Here is a 20,122-nt window from a genome sequence, read left to right as displayed (position 1 = left end):
CATATTTTCTATCATTCTTTCCTTCATTGATGCCATCGTCAGTCACACTGGGTCAGATACACTGAGAAAATACATGTAAAGTAGGCACAGTCCTTACCCTTAGAGAGGGGAAGTCCAGGGACAGCGAGTGACAGGTGCAGAATCACTTCAATGCAGTTCTTTAAGTTTTATTTCTTCCCTTGATGAGGAAGAGTGAAAGAGCTTAATGTTAGAAAGACACAAGGAGGTAAACGAACAGAGGAACAGAGATGAGACCTCGGGGTGCAGGTGGGAAGGGCGGGGAGCGCTCAGGAATGTATCTTTGCATCTCACAAAATGCAGTTCTTGTTCTTTGCTCTCATTTCAGATGAAACGCTGCCCTAAGGAATGTGCCACGTGTCTCAGGAGTCGGGTCACCTCTGGACTGTGGAGGTCAGTAAGGAAGGCACCTCTCAGAAAACGGGGGACAGGCTTCTATAACCCACCACTGCCCTAACCCTTTTGTTTACAGCTGGCAGGACATAAACTGGAGATTTTAATGCAGGTTCAATTCAGATGCAAATGCCTCTGTCCAAGTGGTAAATTCGAAAGAAAGACCAGGGTGACAGCGGGGGACATGATTCCTTCTCGCTCCACTTCAGTGTTCTCTGAATCCCAGTGACTGAGTTTAGGGTGAGCTGACGCCTTCGGGGGTGAGTAATGAGGGGCGCTCCTCCATACGTTTTCCCTGAGAGCTGGATGGCAAATCCAATTAGTTATCTCTGAGGACAACCCGTAAATATTATCAGGACATAAAATGTTGCGGGCATTTGGAACAAAAATACAGTCATCTAAATATTGATGTTTTTCAACTGAGAATTGGAATTTTAGAGCGGAAATCGGCTTAAGATATAACCTGCCCAGGCTTCTTGGTTCCGGGGTAGGAGCTGAAGGTCGGGGGCCCAGTTTTGTTCATAAATCCATCCATCCATCTCGGCATGACGTGAACGAGACCAGAGACCATCTCTACAGGGTCCGGGTAGGAACTGGGAATTCAAACAAAGAAGACTCTGTCTCTGATGGAAGTTGCACACGCTTCTCGGGGAAATGAACCAGTCAACGGACCTTTTTAACCTGTGTGATGATGCTGAGGACAGGCAAGTCCAGGGTTCTGGGGAAGGCCTCTCCTGGGCCCTCAACCCATCGGCAGTATCTAGGAAGGCTGCCTGGAGGAGGTGACTTCTGAGACGAGTTTGGAGGAACCGTAGCCTGTACGAAGCACCTCTTCCAAGGACCCAGCTGGTGTCTTTAATAATAATAAGAAGAAAAATTTTAAAAGCCAGGTACAAGGTACCAGGAAGGGGTGGGCACGGTGACAAGCTGCCAATGTGTGCCCCAATGAACGGGCTGATGTTTCCATGTGTGGATGTGGACTGCCGGAGCTTTCAGGGTATTCGACAGAAATCTGAAATGCAGATTTGTCTTACGAAATCTTCCGCTGTGTCCACATCGGCAACTGAGTCAAGTGTTTGGATGTTTCCTGACCCACCGAGTCCCAGGGACCTTCATGGAGGCTTTGTTTATGTTATTGGATTGGACCTTCCACAAAAGCTAACCGCAGCATGACAGTGCTGGGGTGTAGAGAGGACGACAAACACGTCCCTGTTCTTCAATGTCATCCACACAGCTTCACTGAAGGAAAACACTCGTGGCGGGATGAAGGCGCTGGAAGGCAGAGCCGAAGAAGAGACTGTAGGCCCAGGAAACCTGTGTGGGAAACCAGGCAGCCTGACGGGGTGGGCGCGGGAAACAGCTTGGCTGGAAGTTTCTGTGGGTAAGGGAGACTCAGCACAAGGGTCCTGAGGCCAGGCCAGGGCTTATGAACTTCATTCTGCAACCGATGGGCAAGAACTCGGGCCAGCTTCTAGATATTCTGTGGCCCCACTTCCTTGCCGTGGAATGGAGATGACATGCTTCTGTAGGGGGTTGCAAGAATGTTGTGAGGGGGGACATTGAGAACAGGGCTCCGCACACACTCAGTACACCTTGGCCACTGTCACAGCCAATGGACTCCCTCTGCCCCAGAGCAGCCTGGGACTGGAGCCCACTCCAGACCAGCCGACCCCTGGACTCAGGAAGTGCTAGGCAGGTGAACGTCACCTCCTGTCATGGATGCCACGTCCTTTAGGACTCTTCCTCCCCCTTCATGCCATCAGTACACAGCTGATGAAAATGTGCTCCTTCTGCCTGTGGTGACGCTCTTGCGGGCTGTGAGCTGGAGGTCAGCAGAGAGGCAAGATGTGACAGTCCCCCTCCTGCCACACACGGGGACAACTTCATGTGTAATTTGAATTCATGAATCACAGGTGTCTGAGTCCCCAGGGCTGAAGCTTCAAGGAAGCAGACCCGACCAGCTCATCAGGCACCCACGGGCTGTAACCGTGCTAGAGGCCCTTCGTACCAGTGCCTCCTCCCTGTGGGCCTACTGCGTGCCGGGCCTCTGACCCATGCCACTGACCCTCGGCCCAATACTGGCAGGCAGTGGTGGCCATCTCATTGTCCAGAGGAGGAGACAGGGGTTCCAAATGTTCAGTGTTTGCCTGATGCCACCCAACAAATGGGTGGCTGAGCCTGACTCCAAGGCAGTCAGTTGCTCATGGCTGTTTTCACCATAGCTGAAAGGAGCTAGATCCCCAGCAGGACTATCCTTCAAAGGGCCTAGGAAGCACCCCTGATTGGCCCAGGGACTAGGCTCCCGGGAGACGGCAGGCAGAAGTAGCCGCTTCTGACACGGAGGAGGCATCCTGCATCAAAAAAATCCACCCTCATCGCACACAAGAAGCGGCACCCCTCCCCCACCCACAAATAAATAAATAAGTACACCAAGAACCAGGGGGGAAAAGTTTCTGACTTTCCGTAACCTTTTCTGAGAGTTCAGGTTATTTTTTTAATGCATTTGTCGCTTTAAGATTGTCTCCTTAGCCTCTCAAGGGAAACCAATATAATACACCATCACATTTCTCACCGGAGAAAAAAGAACACTTACTCTTAATAGGTGGCAATTTTGCCAGATGTTATTGACATAGTAAGTGCGAAATTTCCGTGATACTCAATGCAGAGTGCAGCAGATTAAAGAACAATGAGGCTCAGTGCAAGATGAAGTTTCAAAAGCCGCAGTGTCAAAGTCAGGGAAGGTGTGAAAAAATTACATCTTCGCAACACGGTTAGGAGAGAGTTTACTAATTACTTTATCCGGCACAAATTTCCAAGTAAATTCCCCAAGATGAGGAAAACTTTTACAAGTGTTCCGCGCCCCCACCCCCACCCCGTCATTACTTGTCAGCATTTCTGTCTTGGTGGAGGAGAGAGAGAATGAAGGGGCTGAGCCAGGTCAGGGGTCCCTGACTCCAGGAAGAATTGCAAATACACAGATGAGATGAGCCCTGTCCAGCCACTGGACCCCTCTGGCAAAGAGCAAGGCTTCGTGCCCAGCCAGAGATTCCACAAGCCAGACCCCGGCTTGGAAGCAGAAGAAGTAGCGAACCCTGAGACACCAGAGTCATCTCCACCCCTCCCCAAAAAGCTGATTTGGAGACAGGAAGCCAAAGCTCAGCACTGAAAATTACGCACGGGGCCATCTCAGACCCAGGTCCTCGTAGCCGGTCCCCCCAATTTCATCCTCTGCTCTTTCTAATGCATCAGCGGGTTTCAAGTTGCTTTTACAAGAGTGAAAACCTGTTTCCAAATGAAATCATAAGTGAATGTACAAAATATGAAACAGATGAAGGCAGAGCTGGGCCACGGGGGGGGGGGGGGTGGCGGCTGAGGTTGTTGGGGGCTTCAAAGTGTCCTTGGCCCTGTTCTCTCTCTTCTGTGAAGGTCCTTGAATTTCCCATTGACACGTGCAAATGTGCACACAGGCACATACAAGCACACGTGTACACACACGCATTACCACGTCCGCACACTCGCATACACACGTACATGTGTGCAGGCAAAGACCTCTGGAATTTTACAGATCCTCAAAGAGACTCCTAATTCTTTCCCAAATTTATTTTTTAAGAAACCAAACTTAGTAAATACTTCATGTCGACCTTCCCACAGAAGTCCCACTTCTTTGACAAAAGCATCTTCACTGATGTTCTGACCTCAACAAACAACCCCATTCCTGGAGAGACCATGTCCGGCATCAGCGTATTTTTTAATTAAGCTTGGGACTCTGAGGTCATCGCACTGCTGGGATCACCTGAAGTGGCAGCAGCAGTAAAGACCCCGTGCATCCTTCCCAGTCCTACTCATTTGTACGCACGTGTGCGTCCAACTTAATTTTTTAATGATATGCTTCTCAAGCAAATTCCCATGTAAAAATGTCTTCTACCTTTGGGGGGAAACCAAGGAAAATAGTGAAGTGACCCATTTTGTTCTGAATGCAGCAAATTAAAACAAGCCTTGCCCCAGAGTAAATGGACTCCAGACTCCAGAGGGTCCAAAGCCAGGACTGTGTCTGTGGGGGTGGCTTCAAGGACCAGCTTGGAGGTGGCCACCACCAGGGCAGGTGTGAGCAGACAGAGGCTGCCCAGGGAGCTTCACCGAAGACAACCCAGGCGGGAACTGGTGTCCCTCACTTGCTGAGCCAGGCCATGTTCTTGCCATGATTCCAGAGCTTGTGGCAAGAACAGAAGTGCAAGTTATGCCACTTGGTGCCACCTCCAGGGAATATTCTAGAGTGATGTCCCTGGACACAAATCCCACCAGCTCGGCTATGTCCTGTTCCCCTGGACCATCCCGGCCCTTCCAACACAGGTACCCACGGACGTCCCGGACAGACGCTGCTCAGTGCTGGCCGGATGGGCATCACATCTTCAGGTCCGACACCGCATCTCACAGGTGGGAATCGGAGGCCCCGGAACAGACAGGTAAGTACGCACCCACCCAGGAGGGGAGAAAACAGGAGCCAGGCGTAACCTGACCTCCACCCCACGGCAGAATGGCCATCCTCAGCGAGAGGGACGGCGACCTCTCTGATCTGGTGTGGCCAGCCACACAGGGGTGGCCAAGCCTTTCTTTGAAGACCCAGGTGGTAAACACTTTAGAGTCTGTGGTCACATGGATTCTGCTCGGCTCCTCAGCTCGGCTCGGCCTTCAGACCCTGAAAGCAGCTGTGGACCACGAGTTAACCAAGGGGCAGGCTGTGCTCCAGCTCTCGGCTTGCAGACCAGGTGGCAAGCAGGCATGGCTCTCAAGCCACAGACTGCCAACCCTTGATGTATATAATCAGTAAATTAATAGTCCCCTCAGAAAGCCACTGTGATGGATAACAGAGGTGATGGGTATGGAATTCTCCAGGAAAAGGCCCAAACCATGATTGGTGCTCAGGCCGTTTGGGGTCACACTTCTGTACATAATGTACTGTATTCAGATGTATAGAGTAGGAGTCTGAGCCCATGCCACTTGATCGGCACTCAAAGATCTGCAAAGTCTCTGCCTCGGAGCTTTCAGCAGAGACCCGAGTAGGGAACAGGAACTCAGACCTTTAGATCAATCTTGTGTTTACATTTTAAATGGGCTCTTGACCCAGGAAAGGTGAATAAAAAATAAAATAATTGCATGTGATTTAGCAATTCCCTATCCTAAGGACCTAAAGACAGTCCCAGCTTGTTAGGAACCAACCCATCCACAGCAGATGCTGCCCCAGGCTGAGAAATCCAGACTCAGGCTGAAGCCAAATCCTGGCCAGGTCTCAGCAGGGCACAGAGGTGTGACTTTTTAGCTTTGATGATCAACATGGGTCAGAACTGTCCAGAGAATATAAGAACAGAGAGAATGGCTAGTGCAAAGGGCCTGAAGCAGGAGGTCAGCACATTTGAAACTTGGAAGGAGTTGTGCAGGAAGTTCTCATTTCACATGGATCCTTCCCCCAGGGACAGACTCCTAGGAAGCAGCGAGGCTTCCTGGAGGAGGTAATCTGGGTGTTGCAGAGCAAATAGAAAGAAGAGAGCAGGAGAAACACATTTTAAAAGAGCTGACGATTCCAAGGTATAGATAGACGTTCAGAAAACTGTGGACTCGGGATTCAAGTACAGGAAAAAATTTAAGTGTTGAAATAGATGGGTGGGGAAGAACTCAGAAGGGATGGCCCCTCGCTTCCTGCACAGAATTCAAGGGGGCCGACCAATATGATGGACTTCTTAGTACCAGAGATAAAGCCGCCCATGCTGATGGGCATGGCTTGCTATTTTGTGGATATTCACGGGCTCCTGTGTTTCCCCAGGGCAAAGACTGGGTGCCATCCATGCTTCTTGGCTTATATTTTCAACTGTGCCTGGTCATAGCACCTCAGGGGCCCAGTGGCTGTCTATCAAGTGAATAAATATATGAATGTAAATCTAAAGACTTTACCCTGGAATTTCATTTCCTATTTCCAGATGTGAAAAAAAAAAAAAAACTTTCTTTGGTTTAAAGGAAAAACACAATTTTTTTTTCAGTCTTGACAGAATTTTTTTTTCTCATTCTGCACTATCACATGTGTTCTCTACAAGTTCATTTTGAACCAGAAATAATCAGTTCAAGTTCAGCACTCTGCTGATTCATGGAGGGGTCGGCCTCTGCCAACAGAGGGGACCAGAGAAAGAGGGGACGTGTCACCCCAGCACCTCTCCTTGAAGTGCTCAGAAAACCTCTGGGACCAGAGGCTGTAGAATTTCACTCTCTTCTGAAGTCAGATCTTTCTCAGGGACTTTCAACAACCATTGATCTTTTGTGAGCAGCCAAGAGTCAATGGCCCAGGTGTGCCCCAGAGGTGGGCGAGAATGGTTAAGTTCAAGAGGCTGAATTCCTGAGTCCTCGAGGGAACCTCCGCAGAGTCGCCTGGTGCTGCACAGGGAAAGCCCCCTTCAGAATCGGGTTCCACGGAGTGTCCATCTCAGTGTGAGCTGTCTTGGTGCCCTGGGATCTGCCACCAGTGCTCTTCCTCTTGTTCCAGAAGGGGCCAAACCCACTCCCGCCTTTGCCGTAAGACTACATTGGCCCCCTAGCCCACCAGCCCAGCGATTGTGTACCACACTGCCCCAGCATTCTTACAGATTTGGGTGCCAGGCAGACAGACAGACCTCTGAGCCGGGGAACAGAGATGAATGACTTCCCGAGTGTGTGCTGAGTGAGGCTCCACTGACTTGTCCCTCCATTCATTGAGTCAACCAATATTTTTATTGAGAACCTTCTGGGTTTGGGGAGTTGTGTGTGTCAAAAGAAAACCCGATTAGGTCTAGACCAACCTTGTTCCCTAGAATAAACCTCTTGGGAACTGGCCCAAGGCGCTAGGGTGGAGCTTGAGCCCACCTGGTGACCAGACCCACGTGAGGACTGGTTTTGGGTCTGACTGCACCTCACAGGAGTCCATCTCCCGAGGTGTCAACTTCCTCCCCTGGGATGCAAAGGCTTTTTCTTTGTCCCACGTGCATCCTGTGGAGGGAGGTCACAGGAGATAAGACCCACATTGAGCCTAGGTGCCCTGAAGATGTGATAAGGAGACAAGGGTGGACATTGTGACATTGTGGCTTTGTTACTCTGAGTAGGCCTGAGGGTTGGGTGACCTTGTCTTCCTCGATTGCATGGAGCTTTGCTGGCTCAGCATGGAAAGTCCCACATCCCACGACTTGGACCTGGGCAAACTAGATCTGCTGTTCGCCCTGCTGGAGTCAGGAGGTGGCCTCCTGCGGCTCCTTCTTCTGAATTATCTAATTGAGCGGCTCTCAGACTGGCCGTGCTGGAGAAGCTGCCCGAATGGACGGACCCAGGCTGCAGACTGGGGTCCAGGGCTGCACTTCTTGCTGCGTCTGCACTTCAAGATCTGCCAAGTGGCTTTTCGTTTTTTGCAGGGTCTTGCCTGCAATAACTGTTTTCGCACTTGAACCTTCCACAGTAACCCGTGCCTTGTCCTGCCTGGCAAAGGAGTTCCCAGAGAGGCAGCCCTGTGTCCAGGAAAGAGAATGGAGGATGGGAACATGGGCCCGCAGTCACATCTGTTCCCCACCCTCACCCTTGAGCTTGCTCTTGTTACATTTTTTTGAACAGGTAATAAAGCCCTGGCCTGGGTTTGAACCACGGTGGAGATCACAAGAGTCAGGACACAGCAGGTCTGATGGTCCCGGAGGACTCTAGGGACTCACACTGCCACACTCCTCCTCCCAGGATTGCCCAGTCTCACCCCCATGGCTTTAGCTTTCTCTGAAATGTGGCCCGGCTCCCTCTCTGCCCTGCCAGGCCTCCTGGGGTAGCAGCCCCCACAGCTCCATCTCTTATTGCTCCCAACAGGACCGTGTCCCTTCTTCCACTCTCTCAACCACCCTCTGCACGTGCCACCATTTCTGGTGGGGCCTGTCAATCTAGGAGGCTGTGCAGAGTCTGTTATAGGGTAAGGGGGCAGGAAATAAATTACATAAATGTTCAGCTGTCACACCTTGTAGATGATCGCTCTGCAGTCTCAGAAACTCTGTGTAGGAAAAGAATCCCATAACTTGGACCAAATGCATGTGATGTAACATCAAGAAGGACCCATGAAGCCAAGCACCCTCTGCATAGATTCATGAGCAGTAAACATACGGAACTGAATTGTTACCTATAAAAGATTGGGGTGCAATGCACCATGGCATGTAGGGAGCTGCCTTCCTTCTCCTCTTCTCTTCCTCCTTCTTCTTTCCACTTTACAATTTTTTAAACTTTCACTTTTGAGTATAGAATATAAAAACAGTAAATCTTTGCATAATTTTTTTTTTAAGGAGGACTTTTTTAAGGCCAATGAAACTAAAAATAATAGAAGTTAGGGATGCCTGAAAAAGGTGGTCGGACCTAATCCTGTATCTTTATAAATAAGAAATGGAAGCCCATCAAGAAGAAAGGATTTGTTTGACCTAATCCACACACTGCTGCCCAGAAATGGTCTCCAGACTCAGCGAGGGCTCCTGCAACCCAGGCATGGCACAGTTGCTAATAACCTGGGACTTCTCTCTTCCCATTCAAACCCCCAGGGCTCCTCAAACCTTCTTCTGAAGTTCCCCTATCTCAAGGCTAATCATCAGATTGAGCCTTTTCCATTTCCTGTGTTCCCTCACATCCACCCAACAACTTCATGTTCAGCTGCTGCCTACTCAAAACCCTTGCCTTGCACCTGGGAGCTGAACCTCCCGGCATGCCGAACACTTCATCCCCAACAGCATCGTTCAGAATTGAACTTGGACAGCATGGGGTGGGGGGCTGTCTGTGGGCGCCTGCTGGCCCAGGACAGGGTGGGATTCTCAAACAGGAAGCTGAGCAGAAGCTGAGCTGGGGAGCCCCTCAGGGTCAGGCGACATTGCTAAACAGGAAGGGCAGTGTGATGTGGTTGAGAGGGACTGGGGAGAATAAAGAGGCTGGGAATAGAAAGAGACTCAGAGATGAGTCAGAGACTGAAGGCATGGCAGAGGGCAAACTACGCCCACAGCGTGACAAATCCCCTGACTCCTCAGGTGGAAAATGTCAGCCCGACATGGGGGCCCTCCCCACCACTAAAATAAGAGCTGTCCAGGTGATATTAATGTCGTTGGAATCACATGGGTCTCACATTTCACGGAGCCTGGAACTTGGAGGGAGAATGCAAATCACCCAAATGCGTGGCCAGGGCCAGCTGTCATGGATGTGGCTCAGCTTCGTTTCCTGTCTGTAAAATGGACATAGCACAAAATTAGAGCATCTCTGCAGCAATGCCAAGGGTGGGGCCTGGGCTCTGCACCCAGGAAGTGTGGGTCTTACTTCCTGCCCCCTCCCTTACTGTGCTAAGTCAAGCAAGTGGCCTTAGTGCTGCCACTTCCATCTCTCCATCTGTAAAATGGGAATAACAATATTACGGCTCTTATAGGGTGATTAGAAAGCCCAACTGGACAACCAGCCTGTCAAGGCAGTGCCTGGTGACAGGGAGACCAATGCAAATGTTTATGCTGTTATTGCTGCAATTATTTCTGATGCTCATTATATGCAAATGCACTGGAATCTCTTCCGTGGGAATGGTGGGTGGCAAGAATCAAGGAAATGAAGCCGCACATGGCTAGGTAATTAGTATTCTAGTAATTTTTTAATTTTTTTTTTGAAATAGGACTATGTTTCTAGAGAACATGATGAGAGAAGGGAGGAATGGGCCAGCTGACCTGGGAGCATCAATCATCCCCTGGGCCTCACCCCACCCAGGCCCCACATCCACCTGCAGATGATGAGCTCCTGACCAAAGGGAAATACTGTGTGTGCCCAGAACAGCCAGTCGGGCTTTGCTCTGGGAATATGAGTTTCCTGTACTGGCATATACCACTACTGTTGGCAATAAAAATAACAATAAAACACATGCAACTTGTTGAACATTTGGAATTTTTTGTCCATAAGTCACTGTCTATACTCCCTCTAAAGTCTCATTTCTGAGACCTTCTGCATGTTCAAACACTGTCTTGACACTGATTCTAAAGTGCCCTGTGCAGAATTCTACCCTTCTGGGGACTTTCAGCCCAGGCTACTCCCACGAGGGCCTACAGGACTCCCTTTTCCTGCTTCAGTGTGTCTTGCTCAGTCACACTGGAATTGCCTCTTGTCTGATTCTCATGGGACTGAGGGCTCTTCTAAGGGTGGGGCTTGGGTCCTGTCCATCTCTCTGTCCCTGCTTTGGCTCAGGACCTGTGAGATGGTTGAGCGGTCCAGGGGTGGGTGGATCATGGTCTGGAGAAACTGGTTGCCAAGAATCAATGGGACTCCTGAGCCAGAAGATGGATGGAGCTACCAGGACTCTAAGGAGGCACAGAGCGAAGGTCGACCAGAGGTCAACTGTGAAGGGCGAGAAGGGAAGAGGTGCCCAGCAACTGAAGACAGCTTGTTCAGATTCTAGATCCAGGGATGCTGGGGCCGTAGTAGCACCTTCTCTTCTATGGGTGCCATGTAAATTTTTTTTTTTAAAGCTGAGAATCTTAAAGGAGCCAGACATCAATCATGCATAAAAATAAGGTCTGTCCAAAACTATGGCAAAGGTATTTGGAAACAGGATGTCAGAAAAACAAAGGAAAAAATTCCTGGAATCCACCAAGAATCTCTCAGTTCCTATAGACTGTCCAGATTGGAAGTGACCCACCTGTGAGCCTGGATACATGTAAAGCCACTGGTCCTTGCTGAAGCAAGTGCTTCTGGTGGACAGACAGGATTGTCTATTTCACGGAGTGAGAACCCAGCTGCTGTGTAATTGTAATATCTGTGCATAACTTCCCATGTAGATCTCACACTTCCCAAACCACCCATTTATAACCCTCGATGAAAATGCCATTTTTAAAAATGAATTCTTTCCTCTGTTAATTTAAAGACGCCCACATATGTCAAGCCAATACAGTCAATTCCAACCAAGCCGTAGTCAGTAAGAGCTAAGATTTATGCTCTGTTTATATCATACAAAGATACAACAATAACAAAAAGAAGAGAGAGAGGAGGAAGGAGGAAGACAGATCTGTCGGGTTTAATACCTCTTTTCTCATCAAACAACACATTGTGATGTGGGTCAGGTCAAGACTGCAAGTTTAGACTGGGGCTTCTCCAGGAAGTGCATCTGCGGTACCGTGTACTGCAGCTGTGCGACTGTCCAGCCCCGTTGTGTTATCCACCCACTGATCTCTTAGGAAGCTTTATCGAGTGCCTTCTGAGTGTGAGACTGTGTCCTGGGTGCTTGAGGTTAAGTGGATGATGGAGTTGTCCACCAGGCGGAACAGGGTCTCGCTAGGTACCCAAGACAACTGGCTGGGTAGCTCAGTTACTGAGTACTCAAGACACCTGACTCCTAGCTACAACGCCATGGTGCTTGGGAAAGGATGGCCTGGTAAATGACCGGCTTAGCACCCTGCGGGGGGCCAGCCAGCACTTAGGTAATTGCTACCCCAGCTTAAGTGTGGATGCAAGAGCTAAGACCTAGAGTGAAGTGGCCGGGCACACACACAGCTGCACTTCTCGCTCACATCAGGAGGCAGGGGTCCAAGACTGAGAGTGTCACGTGTTCACGGCGTCAGGATCCTCTGTTGAAGGTTCTCTCTGTGTGCTTCCATTTCCAAGATGACCAACCCTGTTCTGGCGGGATGAGGAATTGTGGTGTTTCCCAGGAATTTCAGACCACTTTTGCTTGTACCTGCTTGGCCAGAACATTGTCGCACCCATAGTTGCCTGGGATTGGGGGGAATGTGGTGAAATAGGAGCCCTGGTGCTGACCAGAATCCCGTAATTGGGAGAAGGGGCTTAGATACTGGGGGCATTCAACAGCATACCCCTTTATCACTCCTGCCCTTTATCACTAATGGCTGAACTGAGTTTTTCCCAGCTTTTATTTATTTATTTATTTTTTAAATAAAAGCTTAGAGAATATGGTTTTAAGCACTCCTCCCGGTTGGCGAAAAAAATAGAATAAAAGAATGCACAAGTGAGGCAGAACAGATATCCTCGTTGGTTTCTGTGCAGCATGAGACATGAGCTTGTGAAAGTTAGTTCTCAGTCACTTGAATCAGACTTTCTCTGACCCAGTCTCTGCAGCATTTGGACTTGAAGTTTCCTGGCTCATTCGTTTCGTTATTGTCTTAGGTAACAGAGGCGTTTTGTGACTCTGTGTCTTTCTTTAATTTTAACACTATTCCCATCCAAAGCTGGCTTCACCTTTTCCCAGCAAAGCCCAGTTGGACCAGAGAAGAACATCACTAGCAGGTTTCAGAGGCAATTAAGGTCAGATCGCTGCTGTCCGACTGTAAGGGCACATGACTTATCCATGCTTCATTTTTTAATGTGCCAATATGTTAAGTCACTTCTGCAAGGAAAGGATTTACTGATTTGTTCCGACTTGGTCTATCACTGGCAATGGAAAGCCTTCTGCTATGCTAGCTAAATAAAAGATAATTTTGAAAAAAATCATACGGGTCATTTGTTGAAAGACGTTTGACACGTATAGGGGACCCGTCCCTGAGAATCATGGTGAAGCTTTATCAATGATGACTTCATCTAGAGTTTTTATTTATAGCTAATGCAAACGTTAAAAAGATGTACCGCCATTAATTATTAGCAGGTATTTTTTTTAAGCTCAAAGTACGAGTTGAATAAACGTACTTTGAGACACTTAAAGCCGAGGCATTCTTTATAAAATGACTAGCTAAAGAGTCCCTTGGGTTGCCTTTGAGCGGCTTTCAAAGCTCTAATAGCACTTTTTCCACCAAAGACACACCCCTTGAATCCTCAGAGAGGTACAATAGCATAATTGTTCTTTTAGGTTTCAAGGCCTTGACATATCTGTCACGGAAAGAATAGCGAATAATAATACCAGAACTATTTTATGCAAATTCCACTTAGAGGTTTCAAGATTTCCCTGAGACAGATCTTGCCCTCTTGTTGACACTTACACTGTCACATCAGCTTTACATAAGAAAGTGGTTAGAGTTTGTCTTTTGTTAAATAATTCTCATTTAAAAAAATTCTTTAGATAAAGTTAAAAAACAAATACAAAAACAATGAGATGGAAACATCAATTTGGAGATGTATCAAAAGGAAAAACAGTATTCACAGGAATGATTTTTTTTTTTTTGCCCCCTGCAGCTAATCACTTTGCCAAGGGAATTTTCCTTTAACTTAAACCAGGATGGCAGGAAATGGTTGGTTACAAAGTTGCAAAGTATGCAAATGTGTGTTTCGTCACCCAGTGCCTGGCGTGGTGGTGGTCGGGGTTTCCAAAGGCCTGAGTTCTTAATTTGCAGCTCCCATAGAAGAGAGCTACTAAGAGCAGTCACCTCCTGTAGCAGATGGATGCAGATGGTTAATCCAAAAAGTAACCCATCAGTCTCAGAAATAGATCATAGGATGATCTATTCAGTGTTAGTGCTAAAAGGCACCTGTGAGCTCACCAACACCTCCAGCCCTCCAGCAATCCCTTTTAGACTATCAAAAGAGAAATCACAACTGAGGCCCATTTCCTCCCAAACAATGGATAAAAATGAGATAAAAAATCATGTATGTAGTAAGGAGACCAAATTATTATCAAGTGGCTGCTCAGGAGAGAGAGTTCATCTCAACCCATCTGTTCATCCATCCATCCATCCACCCACCCATCTAACTATCCATCCATCCATCCGTCCATCCATCCATCCATCTATGCCACTCATTCACAAAATATTTATTAGGCATTCTCAAAAGTGCTAGATCCAAATGTGGACATATTCCTGCCCTCCAGGATTTATGAGAAAGAGAGGGGGAGGGAGAGAGGAAGAGAAATATATTTCCAAGCCAGGAAATAAATATGTCTCCAAGCCAAAATCGGTACAAGCTGGAACCACCAGAGCTGGAAAATGCCAGGAAGGGTTCTTCCCTTGGAGCCTTTGGAGGGAGGGTGGCTCTGTTAACACCTAGACTTGTAATCTGGGTTGGGTTTGGTGATCCCTGAAGCTAACCAAAGTCAACAGAAGTGACCACATGTGACTTCGGAGACTTGGTCAAGAACACAAGCAGATGAGTGGCTTCTACTTGGTTGTCAAAGGACCCTCGTGCCTGGAGCCCAGGGGGGCCATGTAGGAGGTCTGACATCCTGGGCCTCCATGCTGTGAGGAAGCCCAGGCCACACAGAGAGGCCATGTGTCCATTCTCACATGGACAGCCCAGGCAGACTGGAGAATGAAAACACTTCCAGGACATTCCAGTCCCCAGGCTTTGAGTCACTTTGCTCTCTGAGTCTTCCTGGCCGAGACCTCAGAGATCCAAGTTCATAACCAACAGAAGTTGTAAGCGGATGACAATGGTTGTTCTAAGCTGCTAAGTTTAGAAATACAGTGCACTGAATGTTCAAATCCCTCCAAAATTAGTGCCTTGAAATCCTGATCCCACAGTGATGGTATTAGGGGGTGAGGCCATTGGAAGGTGACCAGTCCAGGTAGGGGAGTCCTCAAGAATGGGTTTGGTGCTCTCACAAAAGCTCTCTGGCCCTCTCTCCAACATGTGAGGTTACAATGAGAAGATGGCAGTCTGCAACTCAAAAGAGAGCCCTCCCCAGAATCTGACCATACTGCACCCTGTTCACAGAGATCTAGCCTCTAGAACTGTGAGGAATGGATTTCCACGGGATGTGATGCTTGCACATGTGTAATCTCAACAGCTCCGGTGGCTAAGGCAGGAGGATCACAAGTTCAAGGCCAGTCTCAGCCACTTAGCCACCCCCTAAACAACTTGGTGAGACCCCTGTCTCAAAATAAAAAGGACTGGAAATGTGGCTCAGTGGTTAAGAACCCCTGGGTTCCAACCCTGGTATAATCATAACAACAACAATGATCAATTTCTGTTGCTTGTAAGCCCTCTGTCTATGGTATTTTGTCATAGTGCCTCTAGCTGATAAGACAAGGGCTAACTCACTCTGAGTCAACACAGATTCTAGGAAAGGTCACTGTGTCCCACACTCTTCAGCTGAATCTCAAGGCCAAGGAGAAAGAAATTAAGACAGATTTCACAAAGGCAAGTAAAGGGTCTGGACCAAAAGCAAGCAGTACCCTAAGGACACCTGAGGACATTACAAAGAATGACAAGTTGGGCCTTAAAGAGACCTACAGACCCGTGTCCACATCCCACCCACCTGTGTCTACATCTGGCCATATGAACTTTGGAGAGCAACTCAACCTCTCTGAGCTTCAGATCCTTGTCTGTACAGTGGAAAGTAGTTCATGCTTTGATATCATGTACCACCCAGGGCCTGGTCTGGCTCATCACTGGCTCTCATTCTTGATATTTATCACCATGGCTCATAATGCACATACCCTAAGTCTCTGATCCTGAACACTGTACCATAGATGTGAAGACTCTCATTCCACCTGGATGGGAGGAAACCACTTTGGAGCCAAGAAAAGGAGACCTGTAAGCTCATGCATCAATTTAGTGTCTCCCCTGGGGGACCAAGAGGCTTAATGCTTATAAAGTACTTTGAGATCCTGAAAGCAAAGACTTTATACCAATGTGAGATAATCATGATAATTAAACCAGTGTTATTGAAGACAGCGAGCCCTTATTGTTCCCTCATCCTGCAGTGAGCAAACTCCTGGCGGACTCTTTAGCACACTGAAGAGATAATTTGCTAAATCATACACCACTGCCCTGAAAGTCTTACTCACCTACAGCCAGGAACAAGTTCATACCCAAAAGGGATGCTAATAGCAGGCTTCTATGGCACTGCACCTTACAGTTTACAAAGCACCTTCAGGTAGCATCTCCCACTCTGCATCAGTGGGATGAAGAGCCATGGCGAAGGGTGAAATCATTCCTGATTGATAGATAGGAAATGTGGAGGACAGATTCCACCAAGGTTCTACATGAGAATGGTTGGAGCATGATGGACCTGGACAACCATCCAGTCCAGTGCCCACATGGTGTAAATGAGGATGTAAAGTTTCAAAGCCATGGACGACCTGAGCCTGGGCTCCTGGAGCATCCAGGTACCTCTCCCTTCAGCTGACCTGGGCTTTGGCCAAGGTTAGAGGCCCACACAGCTGGCTTGCAGGGGCCCCGTGTGTGCTCTCTATTCAAGAACACGCTGTGTTTTAAACTACAGGTTTTATTCTTATTCATATATGAGGCAATAGATCGGGAGCTGCTTGCTGTCCAGAGATGGTTTTTCTACTGAAAGATCCCAAGAAGAGAGGCGTGGCACACCAGGGGGCCACACAGGGAAGCATCAGCTGAGCAGAAAGGGACACAAAGGGGACAGGTCATGAGCAGAAGATACCAGTGTGGTTCCTACAGGACATACAGGTAAGGCAGGGGAAGCAGCTTAGGATTGGCTTGTTTGAGTCAAGTAGGCTGAGTGGCAGGAGCTGCCCTAGTGCTCTCGTGCCTGTTGGGAGACTAGAGCAGGGCATGGTGGCCTAGAGTTTTAGTGCTGAATAAGGGCAGTGCTTGGGGTGTGGCTCCGTATGGGCTGGTTTGCATGTCACAGAGTGATCCCACAGGCACGTGAGTTATTTGCTCTCTCCGGAAACTAGAAAGCCCTGGGAGGGACAGTCTCTCCATGGCCACCAAGATCCTACAACACCAAAGCATCAAAAATACGGGAATAAAACACAATGGAGTTTGACTCAGCAATAAAAGAGAATAAAATCATGGCATCTAAAGGTAAATGGATGGTAGTGGAGAACATAATGCTAAGTGAAGTTAGCCAATCCCCCCAAAACAAATGCCGAATGTTTTCTCTGATATAAGGAGGCTGACTCATAGTGGGGTAAGGAAGGGGAACATGAGAGGAATAGATGAATTCTAGATAGGGCAGAGGAGTGGGAGGGAAAGGGAGGGGGCAGAGGATTAGCAAGGATGGTGGAATGTGATGCACATCATTATCCAAAGTACAAGTATGAAGACATGAATTGGTGACAACATACTTTATATATAAACAGAGATATGAAAAATTGTGCTGTATACATGTAATAAGAATTGTAACACATTCTGCTGTCATTTATTTTTTAAAAAATCAAGAAAAAATACAGAATAAAAAGACGCAATTACTACATGCTCAGAAGGACTTTGGGACCTTGCTATCAAACATACCCCTTGTACAGATGAGAAATCAGAGGTCAGACAGGTGAAATGAGGAGACCTGCACTGTCAGCAGGTGGCAGCACCGAGGTGATCATCCAGAAGCAGTGCTTGCCATGCTTTGTGCTCAAGTAGCGGGATCTGTCCCCATTGGCTTGAAAATAATCTCCAGGGGCTGGGGATATGGCTCAAGCGGTAGCGCGCTCGCCTGGCATGCGTGCGGCCCAGGTTCGATCCTCAGCACCAGATACAAACAAAGATGTTGTGTCCGCCGAAAACTAAAAAAATAAAATAAATATTAAAATTCAAAAAAAAAAAAAAAAGAAAATAATCTCCAAGCTTTAATTTAGAGGCTGTAGTCCTGGATGTGCTGGCCACAGGCACCTGGCTGATCTCCAACCTGATGTTCTGGGAGCTCAGGGGTGGCCACTGCTTTCCTGCTATGGCAGGGGATTTCCTGTCTTGGCTCAGTCTGTCCCCACTGCCTGACTAGAACTCCCTCCTGACACCTTCCTGCAAGGAGATCTTCCCTGCATCTTTTAAAACCCAGCTCTGAACTTACTTGCTGTCAGAAGCAAGCCCTGTGGTGAACTCCATTTCCTGCCGTTGGGCTCCCAGACACACCTAGGAGCAGGTACAATTGCTCGACTCTCTCCCACAGCCTCAGCATAGCATGGACATTTCTGCTTATGGGTTCTTGTCCTCCACTTAAAAGGTGAGGTGCTTGAAAGCAGGGACCACATTCAACCCATCTGTCAATCTGGCACAATGGGAGGGATCCTGTGGCAGGTCAGGAAGCCAGAGAGTCAGATGAAGACCTCCCATTGGCCCCTCCTCTTAACAACCTCTTAACATCACCTCTAAAATCTCTAAGATCCCACTACCTCTTAACATCACCTCACAAGGGACCAAGTTTCCTACCCATGAGCCCTTGGGAAACACACTCAAGCCATAGCCAAACCACAGCTCATCCTTAGTCTGGTGGTCTTTCCACGACAACAAATGGCTATTTCTCTCTTCCTAAAAAGTGCGTAGACATTCTTCAAGGTCCATTAAAGCATCCGCTGACAACATTTTTCAAAAGTCGCAAAAGTCGCGTGTTCTAGACTTGCATGATAGCTCTTATAGCTTTCATTTGATTTTATTTTCATGCTTGTCTTTCGTCAGAGTCAGCTGGAATTCCCCAGAGACACAGGATCTGCATTTCCAAACCTTCTGCTGCAAATCAGGCTCCCTAAACCCTGGACCCTCCTTTATACCTGTGTGAACACAACCAGAGATTGTGTGCCTGGGTGCATTTTCTTCCCCTGCTGATTAAGAATCTGCAAATAGACTCTTCTTGCAAAACACACCTCTCCACAAAGCCAACCCACTGAATCAAGCTCATTATCTTAAGACATCTCTATGGCCGAAGGTTATGCTTTTAGGAGCTATATTAATCTCTTTGTCTAAACATCACAAGCTTAATTGGTTGAGATCAGAGTTGTACTGTTTTGAGGAAAAGGGTGTGATTAATGTGAGCTAAAGATGGTTGGACCGGAGCAGACTAACTCCGTCGCATACACAAACCTATTATCATGGAACGGTGAGGGCCTGGGAACCTGCCTGAGCGTGCACGGTTCCTCTCAAGGAAGACAGAGACCTGGGGAGGCTGCAGAGACCTTGGAGCCAGCAAGCATCACAGACATCTGTGCCAGCCTTCGTGCCTGTGACGTGGCCTGCCAGTGTGGAAGAGGGCACCTGGGGCAGTGGGAAGTTGGGGTCCATGGGGCCTACACAGAGGAGAGACAGTTGCTGCCACCCATGTTCCCTAATTAGAAGATCGTTCCCTTACTTCCTGGCAAGGTGGTCGGCTCACCTCCTCCTATACCCCAAGGTCACTGCCAGGCCCTGTCGCCCTTGCACTGGATCCCATTGGCTTGCCTCAGTGGGTCCTCTTGCTCTGGCCTTGGGTCCAGTTAGAGGAAAACAGCAAGAGGCAGGAGAGCAAGAGCAGGGCGAGGTCAGGGTGCTCGTTCCCCAGATGCCACAGGTGAGTCTGGAGCCCAGTCCTCCATACAGCTTCTGTCTGGGCCCAAGGAAGGGCTCCCCACTTACCCTCGGACACGGCCTGGAAACAGCCGCTGTCTCTCTCTCTCCAGCCCCAGCTCCTGCATCGCCTGGTGGCTTTCTCTGACTTATTTATCTGACTTTAGATTGTACTAAAGGCTTTATCAACCTTTGGGCCTCAAAATCCCTCTCACACAGGCACTGCTCATGCCCAGTCACCCAGGTGAGGAAACTGAGGCACAGGAAGGCAAGGACGTTGCCCTGGGACTGACCGTGACGGAGCGGCAAGAATCAGGACGCTGATCCCGGATGGTGTCCCCGGCCCTCAGCCTTTCACTCCAATACTTGGCCAGAGAGGAAGGCAAGGAGCCAGAGTCAGAGACCCTGGAGGAAGGCTTGGAGCTACAGGGCAAGGTCAAGAGCCGTGGCGAAGTCCAGGCTGGTGTGGAGCAGGAGTGGGGACAGGCAGGAACAAGGAGCAGGTGGGATGGGCCCAGGTGGGGACAGGAGAGACTCTGAGCGCTGGGCTCTG

The sequence above is a fragment of the Spermophilus citellus genome (genome assembly GCF_964194105.1).
Source record: "Spermophilus citellus genome assembly, chromosome: 4".
NCBI lineage: Eukaryota > Metazoa > Chordata > Mammalia > Rodentia > Sciuridae > Spermophilus > Spermophilus citellus.
Note: the sequence above shows the minus strand (reverse complement) of the source record.